The 23,670-nt window shown below is 39.0% G+C and overlaps 1 protein-coding gene across 4 annotated transcripts in view; it reads right to left on the reverse strand.

The window, feature by feature from the left end:
- LOC6495749 (disintegrin and metalloproteinase domain-containing protein 12) overlaps positions 1-23,670 on the reverse strand; it is a 573,836-nt gene that overhangs the window by 497,378 nt on the left and 52,788 nt on the right. The gene's annotated exons all lie outside the window — the stretch shown is intronic.

A 23,670-nucleotide genomic window follows, 5' to 3' on the forward strand; every position in this document is an offset into this window, starting at 1 on the left:
TTTCACGACCCCGATCCGCCAACCCGTCGGTCTGCACACGGAACTCTGGATTGTTTACATTTTTTTTTTTTTGCATTTAATTTACCCGGTTCATCCGGATATTATACAATTTCCTCAAAATAAAATAAAAAGTCAAAAACAAGAAAGGAAAGCTAACTTCGTGCGGAGCTGAAGTTGATATACCCTTGCAGTTCAGTCGCAGTTCGCTAGGTGGCGCGGATCGTATATAGTCGGCCGATCCTTATGAAAATTGGCAGATCAGATTGTTTTTCCCAAAATAGAATCTGTACCAAATCCAATCTTTCTAACTTAAAAAACACCAAAGTTATGCCAATTTCGATCGTTCTATGACAGCTATAGGATATAGTTGGCCGATCCTTATGAAATTTTGTACATAAGATATTTTGGTCAAACATAACATGTGTGGAAAGTCCCAACCCTCTAACACCAAAGTTATGGCATTTCCAATCAATCAGTTATATGGCAGCTATAGGATATAGTCGGCCGATCCCGGCCGTTCCGACTTATATACTGCCTGCAAAGGAAAGAAGGATGTGTGCAAAGTTTCAACTCGATAGCTCTAAAACTGAGAGACTATTTTGCGTAGAAACAGACAGACGGACATGCTCATAACGACTCAGGAGGTGATCCTGAACAAGAATATATATACTTTATAGGGTCGGAGATGTCTCCTTCACTGCGTTGCAAACTTTTGACCAAAATTATAATACCCTCTGCAAGGGTATAATAAATACAAAGCGAAATAATTTCAGGTTTAAAATATCAGGGATCGTGGTACGCAATAAATTGTCAATATTTGCTATCCTAATTATACCCTTGCAGAGGGTATTATAATTTTGGTCAAAAGTGTGCAACGCAGTGAAGGAGACATCTCCGACCCTATAAAGTATATATATTCTTGATCAGGATCACCTCCTGAGTCGATATGAGCATGTCCGTCTGTCCGTCTGTCCGTCTGTCCGTCGGTCCGTCTGTCTGTTTCTACGCAAACTAGTCTCTCAGTTTTAAAGCTATCGAGTTGAAACTTTTTCGAGTTTCACGCTTACAAAAAGGGTAAATCGACAGAAAAATTATTTTCTCAGAAGGAATACGCCCTGGTTGCATTACTGGACATAGAAGGAGCTTTTAATAACGTTCTCCCGAACACTATAACCAGCACCATTAGAATAGATGACCACCTGGTGGAACTCATTGATCAGCTGCTAACCTGCAGAATAGTGACGTCCTCACTAGGTTCATCTTCCTTAACAAGGGTCGTCAGTAGAGGCACAGCGCAAGGAGGAGTCCTCTCCCCTCTCCTATGGAACATAGCTATCTACTCGATTCTATGCAAGATGGAAGACGGAGGCTGCAGGGTTGTTCACAAGCAAATACCCACAGACACTATGTGATCTTGTGAGCGCAAAATTGAAAACCCTAGCCGAATGGAAAATATTATAAGCTGGCCATAGTCAGACACATACTACTGTATGGAGTTCTGGTATGGTGGCCAGCCCATAAAAAGAAAAATGTCCTTAAGAAGCTGGAAAAAATTCAGCGAGCAGCAGCTCGCCAAATGAAGCCCTAAATGCCATACTCAGTTTACCAAATCCAGGACTAGCTGGTATTAAACAAGCAAAAGTAGCGGCTATCAGGCATTGAAGCCACCTTAACAAAACACCCACTCTACCATTCTGCTAAACGACCCTCTCATTCCCAACAGTACACCTAGTGTAAAATTTCTCCATTTGATTGCTCGTCAATTTATTTTATATAAATTTATAAAGGGTTGATTAGGCTCTGATGATAGCCAGAATAAAAATAAAACGGTCAATGTGGTCAATAGTCACGTTCACATGCAACAGTATGCAGGATGACGTGATCTATCTCACATTCTTAAGCGCCTTTATAACATCTCAAAAATGAACACTCTGCACTAGTCACAATAATAGTTGCATTCTAGACTTGATAACCTTAGCAGTGACACCCTTGTGGTGAACTCGCTGTGAGACCTTGTATACATAAGCGAAAAGACGCTGCAGTGCTGGACCGGATGCTACATGATGTCTGCCGGGATCAAAGACGTAGGATCATACCGCCATTCCATCGTCCTAGTCAACTTATGGATTGTATAAACCCGGTTGGAGCCGAAAATATTAAAACGAACGCTAGCAGAAATAATTTCCAGCGGAGACCTTCAACAGAGCTACTTCCAACATAAGCCGAGCCACCTATTCTGCTCCAGATAACTCCGGTTTCGGTTAGTTTCGAGAGTCTTCGTAAAATCAACGACTCCAGATCTTCTTCCGGCACGTCAGACAGCACTTCAGAAAAGTTTGAGCACCACTTGCTCAATTGAAATTTTTTCTGCGTTATGGTGATAGTCTCTTCTATAGAGCCACCTCCGGAAACAAGATCATCAATATAAAAATTGCGACGCAGAATTTCGGCATCCTTGGGAAATATAGACTGCTCATCCTCTGCCAACTGATGCATTGCTCGAACTGATAAAAATGAGACCCGCTCTGTCCCATAAGTGACAGTATACAGTTTAAAAAAAGAATGATTTGCAGCAACTTTGGCTGGATATCCACACCAGGCATCAACACGTCATTTAAAGACCAACGACCCGTGGTGGCAGCAGATCCATCAAAAACAACTCCGATCTTAGTTGTTGAACTGTTATTCTTCAAAAGACAGTGGTGCGGTAGGAAATACTGTACTAGTCGGGACTGAAGACATATGCCCCAACTCAAAATACTTCTTTATGAACGCAGCATACTGATCCTTCAATTGAGGATGACAGCAAAGCTTCCTTTAAAGGAGGGGAAATCGCCGCCTATCTTGGGAGTAAAATTATGCTAGCAACTGCATTTCCACGAAAGCCTCACAGAGGCGCCTGACTCGAGCCGGATCAGATAAAGTGAGGTTGGCCGGAATATTCCAACTGGAGACATCCAAGCTGAGATTAGGCTGGAGATCCGTGATGTTGGGGCGTTGACAAACGGGCAAATATTTGGAGCACCGGGACCGTAGGAGCAACAAAAACTTCAGCGCGTCTTCGAATGAGAATGTTCGCTATAGCCAGTTAAGCTCACCGCTGTGACCTTGGGCAACTAGTGCATTAGCCGCGGGTGGTGAAGCGTCCATTAGCTCGGCTGTGGCTGACGTAGACGAAACAACCGAAGGCTGGCTGTTGGATGACTGTAATTCAAAAAAAAAAGCAGAAGGCTGTGATGCCTCTTCCCAAAACTGCGACAATTAGCAGCGAGGCACGCATGTAGATGCGTAGGCGGCCATGGCCACGTCCAGAGTCCTGCATCGCTGCTCCGAAAATTCAGCCTTTGCGCCAAAATTATATTAAAATTTATTTGATTATTTTTAATTATAATTGCGTGTACACTGAGTTGTAGAATGTATATATATATATGAATGCTTATGCGCGGCGAATTCACTTGCAAGTGGAACGTATGTATGCCTGATATAAGTAGCGGACCGAGTAACAATTGACGATCGTATTGGTTTTTTATATATTTATTTATAATACATTAATTATAATTAATAATTATTAATATATTCGCACTAGTTCTATTTTATGTTCGTGAAATTGATAATTTCATTATTATTATATATCACGCCGGGGTCACCAATTGTTTGGTCATTGAGATTTTTTAATGACGTTTGTAGTGGGGTTTAAAACCGCAGACCCTGTGCTTACTAGTGCCACCTAGCGGGCGGTACGGTTACCACCCGTTGGCAACATTAGACGTAGGGATTAGGCAGGACTGCATTTGCTTTAGCGTTTTAGGAGTAGCAGAAGTCTAGCCCTGGGAGTAAGCCATCTTGTAGAAACTGAGATCGAGAATCTCGTGCTTTCTTTTGGAATCAGACTCTGGACCGGCACGGATGTACGTCAGATACGGATCCATCCACAAATTTTTGGTTGAAGCTATCGCCGAGTAACCCCAGCTTTGGAGCCGAAGGAGGCGAGCATAGGAACGCTAATTCCTGCCCCGAGAGGGCAGCTAAATTCCCCATACCGACCAGAACCAGAACTCCGCCACTCAACATTATCTACGCCAAGCCCATCATCCCAGCCCAGCCCATATCAGCATCAATTGGTTTGCGGTGTTGTTTTCATAGGGTGATCGTCAGATCTACGCCAAGCCCATCATCCCAGCCCAGCCCATATCAGCATCAATTGGTTTGCGGTGTTGTTTTCGTAGGGTGATCGTCAGATACAAGAAAAAGAGCAGACAAAAGCTCGTGTCTGGTTTAGTTTGCGCGTTGCTGATAGACAGCTAAGAACTCCGTGCGATTAGCTCCCAAACAAATACCCAAAATTAGGGAACGTCGCGATGATGGCAAAGGTGTCGTCCATGCCAAGTGTCATCAAAACCACATGAAGTCTTTAGTTAATCTAAATATAAAGTATAATCTAAAAACCTAGTTTAGAAAATTTAAAATCGGTTAAAAAAATGAGGTTAAAACCACAAGCTAAAATTGTGTAAAAATATACAAATTTTAAAAAAAAAAAAAAAAGGGAAATAAAAAAAAAAAGGAAAATAAAAAAAAAAAGGAATAGATCAAAAACGGGTGTGATGTAAATTAGAAAAGATGATAACACTAGTTTACACCAAAAATGAACCTCCATAAAAAAGTGTTTTTTATAGTAATTTGGGGTCGGAGAACACGAAAATGACATCCGTTTATTTTTCTTAAGAACCGTTTTTGAGATATTTTTGAAAATCGTGTTTTTGAGGTCCTTTTTCAGTTTTTTGGTAATATCTCATGAAAAAAACTGTTTACAAACAAAAAAAGGATATTGATTGACAGGTATTGAAGTAACGTTTACGTGGATATATAATATGTGCAGATTGAATCAAATCTCTGTAATGCACAAGCGAACAAAGTACAAGTGCGTGAAGAGAAAATTGATCACAAACGAAAAAATTTGAGTGATAAATGTTTTTTTCGACCTAATTTATGAAGTGTCAAAATGTTAATATTACTATAACTTTTAAACTTCTTACTCAATTTGGATAATCTTAGGCTTAAATTGTTGGTAAATAATAAATCTTTTCCCTCAAATATTGAAACCTTAGAAAAAAAATTGTTTTTTTTGGCAAAAATCGATCTGAAAAATTGAAATTTTCAAAATTGGTCGAAAATGACACTATTTTTGTACTTTGTTCGCTTGTGCATTACAGAGATTTGATTCAATCTGCACATTTTATATATCCACGTAAACGTTACTTCAATACCTGTCAATCAATATCCTTTTTTTGTTTGTAAACAGTTTTTTTCATGAGATATTACCAAAAAACTGAAAAAGGACCTCAAAAACACGATTTTCAAAAATATCTCAAAAACGGTTCTTAAGAAAAATAAACGGATGTCATTTTCATGTTCTCCGACCCCAAATTACTATAAAACAATCATCAATTTTAAGGTTCACTCGATTACATTTAAATTTGTAAACTAGTGTAATTAGAAACGAGTAACAAGTTGAATCAGAAGAGGGCGAAATTGAATAAAAACGCTGATAAGACAAATTCGGTTAAGTCTCGATGTGGGTGTGTGTGCTGAAAAATTTTAGTCTTCGCGAGTTGCTTTGGACTTGCATTTATTTACAGACTTCTTACGACACCTCCGATATTTGGAAGCGCTTTCAACGGTGGAGTATATCAGGTGAGCAAAGTCTACCCAATATTTACCTTTTTCGTCTGCATATGCATGTCATTTCGATTCAGAATCGAAATTGGAAATCAAATGAAATGAAAGTAAAACGTTGAAAATAAAATTAACTTGTTAGGCACTATTGAAGAAAAAAAAAGAGAAGATAAAATTAAAAATAAAAAAAAAATATTTGAATATAATGAATTAGAAATTGCATCACATACGTTTGATTTAAAATATTTGCATTACACTTAGTAAAATATAAATATATAAATAATACGTTAAGAAATCCTTCCTTAAAGCAAATACAAATTATTATCATTGGTTCTAAGTAATAGAATTTTGTAAAACAGTAGTTAATAAGAAATGAAGTAATATTTTAGGCTTTAACTCAAGAAAACGAAAGTAAACAAAACGAGATGTACACCTTTATGTTTAATAAATACGCCATTATAATGAAAGAGTAGAAAACCCTGTTGTAACTCCATGCCGATCACAGAGCCGTCGTAGGGTCATAAACTCAAAGGTGCCTGTTGCAGGATCGTTGGGAAAACGCACTGGCCATGGTAGGGTGGGCTGAAGACACCCCTTTTACATCTCGGGGTGCGCAAAGTAAGAGTACTATACTAGTTCTTGTCTGTTTGTTAAGCTATCTCTTGTCCGGCCGAAATTGGCTCGTTTTTGCACGCAAGAAAAACTGATTTATCCCAGATAACTATGAGCACCTGTAGGCTAATACCACTGAAGAACACCACTCCATTCGCTGACGAGCTAGAGCCGGATTGCATTGTTGCCGTGTTATTAGCTTGCAAAGAACACCAGCTCTATGTTGTTCGTTACACGTTCGAAATATTAACACAAAATTATGTATCTTTAAAATGTTATATTGTATATTTTGCGAGGGTATGAAATGTAGCGAGACAAAAAGATCCGATTTATGATACTTATGCAACGAGATAAGAGGCGAGAGTGCCCGCTTTAGAGCACAGTCTGAGCGGAAGCTTGCTAGCTTAATGCTAGAGGTAAAGCCCGTGGAGGCCGAGCGATGAGATAAGATAAAAAAGATAAGAAAAACTATTCTTATTATATTTTGGTAATAAATCTATGCCGTGGCTGCTACAATAAAAATTCATGAGGTTTTTCATGTGTTGGTATAAGTATTATCACAAGTAAATAATACTAAGAATCAAATTTTAAGATGATCAAAAGATAAGAAAACAAACAAAATGTAGTCAAATTAGTCTCTTCGCAGGACACTGTATTACGTACATATATTTGTTTATTTGGTACTATTATGCCTAAACTCAGCTTACAATCACTGTGGACGGAAGTCCACGAGGTGACGACCTGCATGCCTTGGCGTGCGCGAGGCTTTTTAATAACTAAAGTGGGCTGGTGGACACATTTTAGTCCCCAGATCGAATATTTTTATTTTCTAGAGCTAAATACATAAAATGTTTATTACTATCATATGAGGAACTATTGTTCTGCAACTTTTTGAAATACCTTAAGCTTACGTCAAAAAATTTTGTTAATTAAAAAATTCATAACTTTAGAATTAAGAAAGATATTTAAAGATAAAAAAGAGCTACACACCGTTGAAAGGGTTTTTTAAATATCTATTTCACTTTTTTTGAGACCAAACGTCTGTATAGTACACACAAAAAAATACACTGAAAATAAACTTTTTTTTAAAGAAAAAATATTATTTTTCAAAATTTCCTCGTTTGATCCTTTTTATATTGCACAATGAGATAGCTTTTGAGATGACGCAACTTTTGAAATATCGCTCATATCTGGCAAAATCCGTTAACTCAAGATATAGTCCTGTAAGTGCAGCTACCCATTTTGTGCAGCCTCCTGTGAAGCTTGCATTTACTTATACATGTGTGTATATTTGATTGGCAACTTTGCTTTTTGGAGTCTGCATATTTGGTCAATACCCTAATATATTTTCATCCAGTGTGGATGAAAGTCCCAGCCCTCCAACATAAAAAACACCAAAGTTATGCCAATTTCGATCGTTCTATGACAGCTATAGGATATAGTCGGCCGATTCTAATGAAATGTTGTACATAAGATATTTTGGTCAAATATAACATGTGTGGAAAGTCCCAACCCAACCCTGCCTGTCGGTTTCTATGCAAACTAGCCTCTCAGTTTTAAAGCTATCAAGTTGAAACTTTGCACACATCCTTCTTTTCCTTACAGGTAGTACATAAGTCGGAACGACCGGGATCGGTCGACTATATCCTATAGCTGCCATATAACTGATTGAACTGGAAATGCCATAACTTATCATTCCTCTCTTTATCTTAAAGCGCACGGAAGTGTTTTTTTTGTGCGCACTACGTTTTTGTAAAATTTGCAATAAGCTTTCTATAAACAATCGGTGTTTATTTCTTTACTGATATAAAAACAAATTGCAATTTTTTAGATCCGTATCGCTTCGCGTGTGCAGTGATATATTTGGAGGTAAAATAATTATTTATTTAATTTACTTTCCAAACATAGCCCTGCTCTGCTTCTTCATCTCCTACGGTGTTGTTGCTATTCTTTTGCTTCTACTCTCGCTCAATAGAGATTCTTATCTCTATTTCTTTAAATCTTACTAACTTGCACTAACTGCTCTCTTTAATCTGCCCTTCTCGCTTCCTTGGTACAGTGGTTCAAGGTTCCTCATTAATAAAATCAAATAATATTTTTAAATTAATTATTAATTTTTTTAATAATTTTTAATAAATTAATTATTTAATTTTTAATAATTTTTAATAAATTAATTATTTAATTTTAAATAATTTTAATAAATTAATTAATTAAATTTTTAATAATTATGGATTTTAAATTGGTCTGTGCATTAAAGTCTTGCAATAAGACAATCTCGTCTTCCCAGCCTACCATCCATTGCTGGCTCTGTGAAAACGTTTTACACGCTAAGTGTGCCGGGTTCACGGCCTCAGTTTCGGATGCAATCTCGCGTAGGTCTGGTCTCCACTTTTGCTGTGATGGTTGTCGTGCTGTTCAGGACGAAATGAGATCGTTCATGAGGCAGACTAAAAGCGGTTTCAAGGAGTTGATTAGTGGTTTTCGAAAAATCAATGACCAACTCTGTGCACTTGATACACAGTTTAGTAGCCTTCAACTACTAAATGAGTCTCCAAAGCGTAAGAAATCCGCTTTTAGTGATGTGCTCGGGTCGAATAATCTTCAGCCTGCTCAGCCGACAACTATGCAGCCGCTTATATCTCTGGCCATCCCAAGGGCCGGATCTGAGAAAAGTTCGGCTTCCGAATGTCTCGGAATCAATGAGCAATTGTCCGATATGTCCTCTGTGGCATCGCTTCAAGTGATCCCAGAGCCAATAATTGAAACTCCTGTAACAGTCACAAAACAGGGTAATAAACCGTCCGGACCCCCGGTACGCACTGATGCCGCAGTATTAGTTACGGCGGCACCAAAACCCTTGCAGGTGATCCCACCATCGAAACACATTTTTGTTTCCCGGCTTGCCCCTGATACTTCGGAGATTGATATCTCGGCTTACATCAAAGCCAAAGCAAAAGCCGACATAAAGGTGGTGGATATTACAAAATTCAAATATTCTTACACCAGGCACACGTCATCTTTCAAAATACGTGTGCCCTTGCAGATGTTCAAGACGATCTGTTCCGCCAGCTTTTGGCCAGAGAACATTTTCGTCTAAGAACATCAACCAAGTACGGTGAAAAAAAAGATAACCAAACCTGTGGGTGTAAAACTCCCACATGATAAGGCCACTGATCAACCTTCCACCTCATCTTCCTCAATCTCAAAAAACTAATGTCTTCATTAACAGAATACAAGAGGGTTACGTAGTAAACTTCCCAAACTGTATTCTGATAGTTCTTTTTTTGCATCCCACATTATAGTATTTACAGAAACTTGGTTAAAGCCGGAGATCTTAAGCTCCGAAGTTTTTCCTAGTAGGTACACCACTTTTAGATGTGATAGAACTTTGCGAAGGGGAGGAGGAGTGCTAATTTCTGTAGACTCCAAATTCGCTTCTGAAGAGGTAAAATCACAAGAGTTTGGTAACATTGAATTTCTTTGCATCAAAATCACTTTGTCCGATCAATCTTTGTATGTTACCTGTTCGTACATACCACCTGCGTCCGAACCGCCAACATACTGGCAACATTTGTCCGCTATTCGTTTGATTTTCGATCGTCTGTCTGATGGTGACCAGCTGATAGCTCTGGGTGACTTTAATATCCCAGAACTTATGTGGTCAAATGTTGATAATTCACCGTCTTTACAGCTTAACTCCCACCATGACTTCCCTGAGGGCATGTTCGACATGTCACTCGGGCAAATTAACCACGTTAGAAATTCTTTAGGTCGGCTGTTGGACTTATGTTTCGTTTCTGATCCTGATGGAATTACTCTTTCCAGAACTTTGCCCCTTTCTAACCCTGAGGATCCATATCATCCCACTCTTGAGGTTTCAATCGAAAATAATTATTTTTTTGACCTTAAGTCTACAGTTAAATCTCAGAAAGTTCGTTTCTTTCGTAAGGCTGACTTTACGAAATTAAATAAGTTAATTTTGGAATTTGATTGGTCTGATTTACTGGCATGCGAGGATATAAACATCGCATTACAAAAATTTTATTACACTTTGAACATATTTTTCGACGCTTGCGTGCCGTGGAAATATCCGTCCGCTTCAACGAATCCGCCTTGGTATACAAGGCACCTTATAAATTTAAAGAATAATATGAGTAGACTTTTAAACAAACATAGATTATCTGGCTGTACAGTTAGTTATTCAAGATACTTAGAAGCTCGGTCCAATTTCACCGTGCATAACGCAGAATGTTATAGGAGCTATATTCGCCGCTGCAGGATTCAGTTTACTCAGGATCCGAAGCAGTTTTATAACTTTGTAAACACTAAGCGTAAACATGTATCTTTTCCCCCACTGCTTACGTTTGAGAACTCTTATGCGAACACCGATCAGGCAATGGCCGATCTCTTTGCACAGTTTTTTCAAACTACCTATTCACCTAGCAGCAGTTTAGCTCAGCCTTACACTAATAATATCCAATCAGTCAACCTTATATTTTGCCCATCTTCTTAAGGTTCTTCTTAAGGTTAAGGTTCTTCTTAAGATCCTTCTTAAGGATCTTCTTAAGGTTAAGCCCGTGTATTCGCCAGGCCCTGATGGAGTACCAGGCTGTGTTCTGAAGTACTGCCGAGGCACTGTGCAAACCGCTTGTTAAACTCTTTAATCTATCGCTGGAAACTTTGATCTTTCCCCTTATGTGGAAGGAATCCTTCATTATTCCGCTGCATAAAAAAGGGAAAAAATCCGACGCTGCTAATTATAGAGGCATCTCTAAATTGTCAGCAATTCCAAAGCTTTTTGAAAAACTTATCACTCCACATTTGCAACACCTATGTAGTTCAATAATAACTCCGTGCCAGCATGGGTTCATGAAGCGCCGCTCCACCACTACCAACTTATTGGAGCTAACATCTTTTATCACGGATGGCTTCCGGAATGGCTTACAAACAGACGTCATATACACTGACTTCAGTAAAGCATTTGACTCTGTTAACCATTCGCTTCTTATAAGTAAACTCAGTCTTTTGGGTTTCCCAACTGACCTTCTTATGTGGATTTCGAGCTACTTATCAGGGAGAACCCAACGTGTTTTCCTTAAAGATGTTACCTCGCGTTCAGTCCGCGCCACATCGGGAGTGCCCCAAGAAAGCCATCTTGGACCCCTACTTTTTACTCTGTTTATTAACGACTTGCCTCTTGCCTTAACTAATTCACTTGTACTTATGTACGCTGATGACGTTAAGCTATGCCTTCAGTATAAATTCACTAGCGCCCAGTCTAGACTTCAATCCGATTTGGATAAACTTCAAAATTGGTGTTTAGCAAATAACCTAAAGCTTAATGGATCGAAATGTAAACTTATGTCTTTTTACCGATCCAGTCCTCACCAGGCTATGTACTTTCTTTATGGGAACGCCTTAGAACGATTAACTCAGGTTAACGATCTAGGTGTCCTATTAGATTTGAAACTTAAATTTACCGACCATATATCTACCATGGTTAATAAAGCTATGGGTGTGCTTGGCTTTATTAAAAGATGGTCAAAAGAATTTACTGACCCGTACATAACAAAAACGTTATATACATCATTGGTTCGTCCGATTCTTGAGTATGGATCGTGTGTCTGGAGTCCTCAATATGGAGTACACCAAGATCACATTGAATCTGTACAAAAAAACTTCCTTACTTTTGCGCTTAGGGGACTTAATTGGGATGCAAATCTTTACCTCCCCTCTTATCATAGTAGACTTTTACTAATCAACTTACCATCATTAACAAATCGTAGAACGATGCTGGGTGTCATGTTTTTATATAATCTTATTTATGGAAATATAGACAGCCAGCATTTACTATCACGCTTAAATTTTAACATTCCTAGTAGAAGGACCAGAAACTTTCGTCCTCTGCTCCTCAGCCATTGTAGTTCGACATATGCCCAACACGATCCGTTCAGGGTATTATGTTCGGACTACAATGGTCTCTACCACATCTTGTCACTTTGCCCTACTAACAATCTTAAATCGCTTATATTAACCGCCTTATCTGTGCAACACTCTTCCTCGTAATATCTTTCTCCAAATCCTCGCTTATCTATCTCGGATCTATTGCCGCGATTCGAGCCGTACGTTATGCGGCAGCGTCCCTCGGTCGGTTGGACGGGAGGTGGGCTGTACGTATGCAGTGGGAACCGCGCAAAAAATAACTTTGGTGTTTTTTAAGTTAGAAAGATGGGACTTGGTACAGATTCCATTTTGGGCAAAATAATCTGATTTGCCAAATGTCATATCCAATCCAATAGCCGCCATATAACTGAACGATCGAAAATGGCACATCTGCAAGGGTATATCAACTTCGGCTCCGCCCGAAGTTAGCTTTCCTTTCTTGTTTTCTGATAATTTATTATATAGAGAAACTCTCATAAGGATAGGCCTCCCATCTGTTAATTTGTTTAAACAATTTGGTTTCTCACAATTACGAAACAATTTTGGATTTTAAATAGAATTTTGGGTAAATTTTAAATTAAAATTTTTAAACTAACCAAATTCCAAAACCTTTGCTATTCTTTACGTCTTTGGAAAGGTTTTTAATTATTCCACCTTCTTGAATGTCAAAATCAATGGAGCTAAAAAAAATAGTTGTGGTGTTTATCCTTACAATTAAAGTATTGCAAACTGTGAATCGCCTGTCCAGATGTTTCATATTCTATATATTATGTGTTCTATTTGAAATAATTGAAGATAAATATATACAAAAAACAACTGAAATCATATATTCGGCACGTGCCTGATTTTTTTTTTTTTTTTTTTTTTGCTCGTGCCGATCAAGAATATTTTTATATGCAATTTTGTACACCTATATAGCATATTTTCGTCACTAAAATTGATATCAGATATTTTGGGTTTCGCATGCAGGTTCGTCACCGGTACTTTACCTCGTCAAGAGGTTTTTATACCCTTGCAGAGGGTATTATAATTTTGGTCAAAAGTGTGCAACGCAGTGAAGGAGACATCTCCGACCCTATAAAGTATATATATTCTTGATCAGGATCACCTCCTGAGTCGATATGAGCATGTCCGTCTGTCCGTTTCTACGCAAACTAGTCTCTCAGTTTTAAAGCTATCGAGTTGAAACTTTGCACACACCCTTCTTTCTATTGCAGGCAGTATATAAGTCGGAACGGCCGGGATCGGTCGACTATATCCTATAGCTGCCATATAACTGATTGATCGGAAATGCCATAATTTTGGTGTTTTTTAAGTTAGAGGGTTGGGACTTTCCACACATGTTATATTTGACCAAAATATCTTGTGTACAAAATTTCATAAGGATCGGCCGACTATATCCTATAGCTGTCATAGAACGATCGAAATTAGCATAACTTTGGTGTTTTTTAAGTTAGAAAGATGGGATTTGGTACAGATTCTATTTTGGGAAAAATAATTCAATATGCTAAATTTCATAAGGATCGGCCGACTATATACGATCCGTTACATATCTAATAATATAAGATGCGTGGCGCCACCTAGCGGACTGCGACTGAACTGCAAGGGTATATAAACTTCGGCTCCGCCCGAAGTTAGCTTGCCTTTCTTGTTTTATATGATATGATAAATTTTACTTAAAAAGTATATAAATGTGTCTATACGATTACGCCATCGACTATTCATTTAACATTAGGATCTTTGATCTATTTTATTTATAGTTAAATTTTCCTTTTCTTAAGAAAACTAAGCTTAAGATTAAGAAAACTAACTGGTTGAAAGGATACCTGTTGGCGTCTAGTGCCAAGACCTACTAATCTATATCCACACCTAGTAATCTGATATAATCAATGTTTATCAATATGTCGCAATAAGCAATGATCAGAACGACTAACGTATTGGAACACCTAGTAATAATGAGCAATAAGAATGAAAAAATATCCAACCTAATAACCCAGAAGCAGAAATCAGCAGTATATGCCTTACAATATTGACATACTTTATCCATTCCGCCGATAGCTATTTTTGAATGCGTTGAGTAGTTAATATCTGGTGCATATTCAAAGGCAAGCCGAACGAATGATGCACGTGGTAATGAGCGGCTGATCCGTTGCCTTCGAAGATCTAGTACTCGTACTGTACCTATGTTTCCTTCTCGTGCCGCTCTTATTCTCGTAATATTCTGTTGCAGACGTTCGTCACGGTGTTCTTGAGATTCTTGTGCACGACTTTCTGCAGTCCTGATTCTTTGAGCTGCATTCATTGTTTCGATTTGTTGTGGTAATTGCTGAGCTCTTTCAACACGTTTGCGTCGTGAATCTCTGCTGCTCGCGTTGTTGAGGTTCGATTTTTTCGGTGGCATATTCACTGTATTATCTTCAATTTAATTTACACTTAGGTCTAAGTAACATATGACACCAAAAATTTAAAAGGTATTTAGTTCACTATTCACCGAGTCAGCTTTTCGGAGCTGCGAACGCCATCTGTTAGAATCATTTGGAGTTAACAAATAATTGTGACTGTCAAATAATAACAGACAAATAATTAGCAATTAATTAAAATTGCGACTACAATTTGAGATTTAAACTATCCTATCTCTCAAGTTGGATCGAACTGCACATGGTGTGCGAATTTTATTATAATCGGTTAAGTGGTTTAGGAGTCCATTGAGGACAAACATTGTGACACGAGATTTATATATATTAAGATATATGTTCTTAATATTATAATTTTAATGTTCCTAATAGGATAAGAAATTTTGTCCTCTATTCTTTAACTATTGTCGGTCGACATATGCCCAGTATGGCGTACCACGACTTTCCTCCGAGCATGTCTGACATGTCACTCGGTCAAATTAAACACGTTAGAAATTCTTTAGGTCAGCTGCTGAGCTTCTGTTTCGTCTCAGATCCTGTTGAAATAACTCTTTCCAGAATTTTTCATCCCACTCCTGAGGTTTTAATGGAAACCAATGAATTGACCTTAAGTCGCAACTTAAATCTCATAAAATTAAATTTTTCCGTAAGGATGATGTTGGGCCAAGCAGCTACCAAAAAGTGAATGTATAATAATCATAATATGCTTAGCTGCAACTGTTGTTATCAGCATATATTCTTGTCTGTTTTGCCTCCCAGTTTCGCATGCGCTTTATTGTTAATTGTAGCGTATGCGCTTTGGCGAGCTGTTGGCACCTAAGTGCCAACCCTACTACCCTATAAGCACACTTGGTAATTTGATCCAATCAATATGCATCAGCATGTTGCAATATAAAAACCCACTAACCTATTATCAATAAGCACAAAACAGTATCCAACCTAATAACCCAGCACTAGTAGACGGCGCCAGAAGTAGAAATCAGCATTATCAGCGTGAAGAATGACCGACTGACCGAAACAAGCAAAAACCAGCTAGCTAAGCCGAGTCAGCAGACTCAGAGGTGGGTGACCCTGGCATTAACATTAATTTTAGCACGTTGAACATTGACCTTCCATAGATTTAATTATGTATAATTTAGCATCTTATATAGGAATTGTTCTTCTGAAATGAAGATAGTTGCGAAATCAGAGTGAATCGTCTCGTTACTCAGTAAAACGATTCACAAGACGGATTAACAAACGGATCCCTGGAGGGATCCTCGAACTCTCCTGTCGATCCTGTGTAAAATGGTTCACAAGAAGGCTCTCTGAAAGCTATCTACTTCGCGTGGCTCCAGTGTAAACGGACCACCAGTAGAACTTTTATCATCGAATCTACTTTGAGTGGCTCCTGTGTAAACGGACCACAAGTAGACCCCGCGTTACCTAACTACTTCGAGTGTTGCTCCCGTGTAACGGTCCACGAGGAGGTCCCGCGGTATACCAGTCTATTTCGAGTGTTGCTCCCGTGAAACAGACCACCACAGAGTGTTGCTCGAAGTACCGAAGTACTTACCGCCAGTAGGACCGGCCGATAGGAAATCAGCCGAACCACCATACCACCGGTATTTAAGGAAATACAGCCCAGGACTTGAAGCACCCCACATCAACTCCAGCCTGATCAAAGCAAGCGCCTGGTCAACCCGAGCAGTCCGTTGCAGAATCCAGGTAAATTTAGTCAGACTATTTACGTTATTTTACTACGACTCCGAGACCTACCGCTACTCCCGCGAGTTCAAGATTGACGTAGTTGCCGCATAACGCTTTATGGACGAACAGGAGCTTTGGTGGAGCTTCTGTGCAAGCTTTTAGTTTTATGCACTTGTATATTTGGCATTGTTTTGATCGGCCGCTACATTTGTTTTGGGGCTCAGTTGACCCATAATAAATATGAAATACAAATTGAACCTTCTCTATTTAATTCGAACGCTATCAAAACGCTGATAGCGTAACATTTGGTGACCCCGACAAGTCTGAACTTTTTTTCCTCCACGCATGATTACCTGCTCCGTAACCTTTAGGCTAACCTGAATCAAAATCCAGAACAAACAAAGGTTCTTTCACCCACAGTTTCGGCGGTACACCTAGGAGAAGAAATTTATCAAATTTTACCATATATTGAATTATGTAGGCCGTGTAATGGCGATGATCGTCATTGTTTCTAGTACATATCGCAGTATTTGTACCAACATAAATTAAAAATTGGCATCTATCAGTTACCATATCTTTGGAATACTCATTGTTGAGCGATCAGCGTTTTGATTGCGACCGAATTAAAGAAGAGATTCAATTGTTTATATTCAATTTATTGAACTAATTCCGTAAACAGTAAAACAAATAGCGGCCCGTCAATAACAACTCCCAAAATACAACAAGAAGAAGAACCGCTTTGGCGCAGAAGCTCTTCCAAAGCTCCCAAAAGCGCATGCGCTACAAAATGACAACAAAGTGCATGCGAATCTGGGAGACAAAAGAGAAGATTAAATGCCGCTGAAGATAAACAAATTACCAATATTCTAATTAGCCTATCCGGTGGCTGCTTAGCCCAACACTCATTCAAAGTTGAAATCTCAAATTTTCTATGATTATTCCCCAAACATTTTCATATGGAAGCACTTTATTTTCCTATTGAAACTAGTAGATAATACCATGTTTTAATTTTGGATTTAAGGAAGAACTCGAAATAATTTTTTTGAATTTATTATAGGTGGTTAAGAAATTTTTTCGTCAATTAAATTGGAGTTGTTAATATCATATTTTCAAAAGTCATGGCTCTCTAAACGACACTTTCCGTGATAGGTCCGCTGCGTCCAGAAAACATCCAGCCAAATCGAGTATTCTGAGCAATGGGGAGTCTGTGACCTAACTGGATTTGGCCAGCCGATTACAGGTCAATAAGAATAAGCTGGCTCCAATCAGCAGTTGCACTCGCTGCATTTTGTGGAAGTTTGGGTCAGCTAGATCCATATTGCCAAGAATCTTCCAGCCCGAAGCATCTATGTCAGGGCTAGGTGGATAGTCCGTAATATGTGAAGCTCCAACAGCCTCAATTTCCACAGAGTATGTGCTAAGGCGGGACTTCACGCACACATTAACAGTTGCTTAATCCCTTTTCTGCGGGATTGAGGCGGTTGTTGATTGAGCGGGATGGGTTCGCAACAGACACTGCACCGATGGGACGTGAGACTCGTGCGGGTGAAACCTGACCGCGGGGGTGCAACAGAATATTATGACGGTGATTGCACGTCGAGCAGCGGGAAGCTGAGCATCCGCGGGCGAGATGGCCATCCTCTAGGCAAATAAAACAGCTAGTCAGACGACGCACTTCGTCGTATCGTTCCTCAATTGGCAAAGCACTGAACTTTGGACAAAAGCTCGTGCGCCGAAATGCCACACAGAGTATATAGAGCATGACTGGCGTTAATAACTATGCACAAAGATCGGTTATTGGACGATCTACCTCGGCCCACTTGGTTTGCTGGTGAATACGCCACCAAAGAAAAGTCAACGCTTTAGAGAGTCCGGCACCTTTGATCTAAGAATCGTGCCATGGACTCCCAAGATGGAAGGCTGTCGTTGTTTCCAGCGAGAGTTTCTTCCCGCTTGGCCTTTGTGCCAGGATCCAACTTCTGCAGGATAATCTGGATAAGCAAGCATCCTTGGATCTCGGCAGCTGATCCGAAACCCATGAGAGCCCGCATATGCCCATTGAACCGATCCGATAGCTCCCGCAAAGTAGCAACAGACCCTGGCTCGACCACATGAAGCTGCAGCATCTCATTAATGTAAGACTGGAAAATTAAACGCCGATTACTAAAAAGATTCCGCAATAGGTCAAGGGCCACATCGTAATTCGCGTCAGAAATTTCCAGCGCTCTCACCGTCTCCAAGGGTGACTCCCGTAGGCATAAAATGAGCCACCGGAGCTTTTCTATTTGTGATTGGTAAGGATGGCTGTCAATCGTAGTCTTAAGAAGGGCGCAGAAATCCGAATCCGGGCGAATGTTGGCATCGGCATTGATGGCAAGGAGGGGGCTGGCTTGTATGGCATAGGTGAGACACTAGCACCGTTGAGAAGTGTGGATTGCGCAGCGATTCTCATGGAGCGCTTGGCAACCTCCACCTGAATGTCCACTTGCACATCAGTCGCCAGCTGCGAGAATCTCCAATACAGATCACTCCCGATCTCGCTTAAATTAAGCTCCTCCAACTCTTCTTGAAGCGCGGTAAACCGCTCACCCAAACGCTTCTCCACTGACTCCAGCGCCATAATCAGTCCGCGCCGCAGCCTTCACCTTATGATGTAGCGCCTCCATCTCCTGGCAGGTCACCTCTGTTCTTCTCCGCAGCATCCTTTCCCGGGTTGTGGCAGATATAGTCTCAACTCCAGAATCCATTTTTCAATTAAAATGCAACTTGTAACAACATCAACGGCGTTTTCTTGGCACTTTTGGCTTGGGTGCTTGGCCTAACAATAATTATATCAAATATAAATTTCACCATTAAATCAATATCGTGTATAACATAATTCCCAACCCAACATTCATAACATAATTCCCAACCCTCTAACTTAAAAAACACCAAAGTTATGGCATTTCCAATCAATCAGTTATATGGCAGCTAAATGGTATAGTCGACCGATCCCGGCCGTTCCAAAGTTTCAACTCGATAGCGTTAAAACTGAGAGACTAGTTTGTGTAGAAACCGACAGACAGACAGACATATCGACTTGGGAGGTGATCTTGATCAAGAATATATATACTTTATAGGGTCGGAGATGTCTTTATCACTGCGTTGCACAGTTTTGATCAAAATTATAATACGAGAGTTGGTATACATATTTCTGGCCTAGGCCATACTTAGTTTTGCCTGGCGCCATCTGACATTTTTATTGGAAAGTTTGACATGTTTTAGCAGAAACGTGCTCAGAACGTTTTGACGTACGGCCATAATTTGTGTTAATTACAGTGACTTGATAAAATAAATTTGGCAGAAAATGGAATTAACTCGTGAAATTTTTCCTGCCTGTTTCCATTTGCCTGTTTCTTGGGTAAAACAGGTCATGTGGCGACTGTTCCGCTTGAGCAATGAAGGACGGTCAATTCTGAGTGGTACACCACAATTTGTTTGCCTGAAATCTTCAGAAATATTCGGAAAACGAACAAGAGAAGGCGGATCATTCTGAACCATGACAATGCGAGCTCTCACACATCAGCTCAAACCAGCGCCGTTTTGACCGGCCGAAATGTCGAATTGATGAGTCATCCGCCATACACCCCTGACTTGACACCCAATGACTTCTTTTTATTCCTGCACATCAAGAGAAAAATGCGTGGTCAACTATTTTCGACGCCAGAAGATACTGTTGAAGCGTTCAAAAACCATGTTTTGGAGGTGTCTCAATCGGAGTTGAGTCAATTTGTTTGAGCGCAAGCAAAAGTGTATAAGTCTTGCTGGAGAATATTTTGAAAAACAATAAAACCATTTTTAATCATAAATATTCGCATTTTTATTATTAGGCCAGAAATATATATAGCAACCCTCGTACCCTCTGCAAGGGTATAAAAATAACTATGCTATTGCTAATTATAATTATTTTGAATTTCTTATCAGACTATGTCGCGTGCGATATTAAGCCAAACAAAACTATTTTGTTTAGCTTAAAAACTATATTTTATACATTTATTTTGTTTAGCTCTAAATTAGTTCCTTATTAATTTACAATATCCCAATATTACAATTTACAATATTTTCATTATTTAAGTTCAAAAACAACAAAAAAAGTATGATGGAAGAAAATGTCCCATGCGACAGTAAATAAAATTGAATTTAAAAAAAAATTACTAAATATTTTTAAGTAAAACAAAAAGAATTACTAAGATCAATTAATAAATAACGTTTTGAAATGGATTGCAGACAAATTTTCCATCAAGCTTCGCTGAAATCAGCGGTTGAAATGGTTTTTTAAAAGTAACTTCTGTCTGTGTCGCGTGTGACAGACCTAGTTTTTTTTTGGAAGTGGAAATGCGTACGAATGTCGCGTTCAACATTAGAGAATTACCCATATTTATATTTGCCGCTGTGGTCCGATTTCAAATAAATATTATATAGTAGGTACCAGTACCTGTCCGCTGAAGAGACTAGTAAAACAAAACAAGAGAATATTGGATTTAGGAAGAAACTAAATAGAAGTTCGTTGGCTTGCTCCTCTACTAACAACAAACTTACTTGCAGTTATTGTAACGCCACATTGTAAGACAATATTGTATTGTATGTAGCATCGCTCGCCGTGCTGTAATGCAAAGGTTTGTTAATTCAGCCTTTCTCTGCCCAATTGCCTGCTAAAAAGTTCACACGGTAGCGAAATGCAAATCGACTAGATGTCAAATCTGTACAAGATCGCACCATAAACTTCTGTACCGATTTACAGTGACTGAAAATAGTTATTTCTAAGTTTAGCGTTACCACCACCAACAGAAATTTCTCCTTCAGCGTTAACGCATGATGGCCCTTCTACTTCACATGTTTTGCAGTCGTGATCCCTACCGAACCATACCAAACTTCAAAACCCTCTCCTTCGATGGGTAGTATCGGGAAAATATATGGAAAATTCCTCCCCTCCTCAACCGCCGGTCTCTAGCCTTAGTGACCAAGAAGAAATAATAGAATAAATAGACAATAATTTGAAAAAATTCTGGTCGTAGGAAGAAGTTCCATCTCTTAAAAAGATTTTGTCGCCGAGTGTTTTAGCTCGTTACCCGGTATGACCGCCAGTATGCCGGAACAAGCCTTTTGAATGGCCTCTACGTCTGCATAACGCTTTCCTTTCATCGGCAAATGCATTTTTCCGAAAAGGTAGAAGTTGCACGGTGCCATATCAGATGAATACGGGGAGTGGTTGATTCTTAAAATGTGATTTTTGGTCAAATAATCGGTCACAAGCGTCGATCGATGAGACGGCGCATTATCGTGCAACAAACGCCAACTTCCATCTTCGCGATATTCGGGCCGAACACGTCGAATACGGATACATACGAATACATAAACTTGTTTTATCTATTGAAACGTTTCGGTAAAAGTTTAACCAATTTTAAAACAAAATTTAATGTTGGCTCTTTGTTCGAAGCTCATTTTCGCACCGATGACAAAAACATACTGACACTTAAAACGCAATAACCTCACTTAGATGAAATGTCATGCAATTTTTACTGGAAGTCGATAACGGATAGCAAATTCTAACGCACCATTTGACATATAGATGACGCCACTAGAGGGCGCTAGATTCAAAAAGTCCTGTTTACTTTGGAACGCACCTTGTATATGAAAAATGTCATATGTCCCCTGCAAGCTCTCCTACTGCACACGGTATACCCCACCAGTGTGTCTTACGGCCTCAAAGCCGTACTACGAGTCGTTTTTTATGCGTCCTGTAAGACATCCACACAGAAATGCCTAAATGATTTATTGACGGTTGGTCCTTAAATCCTGTATTCAACTCTTCTTCGGTTTCAGCTATACAAATTCGCTCTTATAGCTGGAATAAAATAGATATATCGCCAAGTAATGGTGAATGAAGCACATATGCGATACCAGTTGATAGTGTGGAGAAAAGACTCATCTGAGACCATGAAATTGTGCAAGCTCATTCATTACATATGGTACTGCACCATTCCTGTCCATAAGCTATTTGAAAATGTTCAGTGAATTGAAAAGTTGAGACTATGCTGGTTGCGTGGAGTAGGTAAAGACAATTAAGTCTGAAGTAACTCAGGTTCTTCAAAACGCTGGGCTTGAATTTAGTGGTTTTTAAACTCTCCTGAAGTTACTGCATCCGAGAGCAGCGTTAAGCCAATAACGCTTTCGGACTTAGAGCTGACTAAAGCATTAGGAATCGCTTGGGTTCCTAAAGATGACGTATTTAAATGTACGTGTCTCAATACCGTGATAAGTGATGACAGAGCCGATGTCATAATTTAAAATTTACGCTTTTTCTGACTGTTTTTGCACTTTTTCATGTGTGTGCATTCGACTTCGTTTTGAAACCACCTAAAATTATTGATTTTTGTAACTTTTCAGGCATGCTACCTTAAGAAAATGGGAATATTTATTATTATAAAAAAAGTTTATTGTATGTTATATTATATTTTGTAATATTTCAGCATAGTTTTATACATATTTACAAAATTATGAATTTATATAATTAAAAATCATTTTACCAAGATAGGAGCATTTTACAGCTACCACTTAATCGTATTCCATAACAAATATAGAAGCTAAATTATAAAACATATTTTTTGCGTCCGTTTTCGTTGTATGAAAAAAGAAGTCTATGTGTTGTATGGTTAGTGGTATTAGTCTCGTTGTTGACTGCAAAGTCTAAAAGTTCTTTGCCGTAATATCAAGTCTCTTTTTGAGGTACCGATTGAACAAAGTATGTATTTGTAGGATTTAGAAGGTTGTCTTCAATGGATTCGTTGCCATCCATCGTTGTTGTCAACGTTCATATCAAATAGTGCTGCTGAGATTCAAGACTGGTCAGAGGATAGCACGTGGCGGCATGTACCAACAAAACAGAACCCTGCAGATACTGTATCAAGAGGTGGAGATATTAGGCGGCCGGTAGAAACGATCTGCTTTTCAGGTCCATCGTTTTAAAGGAGCCGGAAGATAAATGGACAACGATCCCGTGGTTTCATCTGTCACCAGAGCTTATACAGATGGAAGCAAAAACGAATGCCTGACCCAATGGTCTACCTTATATTTATTGAAGGTGATAGAACGATTTTGCTCACATCTAAAACTGCTGCGAGTGTTCGTTTACATGTTCCGTTTTATCCTCAACTCATGTACATATTGCCGCTGTGTTGCATTTAGATTTTAAGTCAGTTATAACTGTTAATCCATACACAACTAATAAACTAAATAATAAAATATGTTTTTAAAAGAAACAATCGAGGACCATTTCTTTTCTGACAAAATGTATTTGAAT

This window comes from Drosophila ananassae, chromosome XR (assembly GCF_017639315.1).
Source record: "Drosophila ananassae strain 14024-0371.13 chromosome XR, ASM1763931v2, whole genome shotgun sequence".
Taxonomy (NCBI): Eukaryota; Metazoa; Arthropoda; class Insecta; order Diptera; family Drosophilidae; genus Drosophila; species Drosophila ananassae.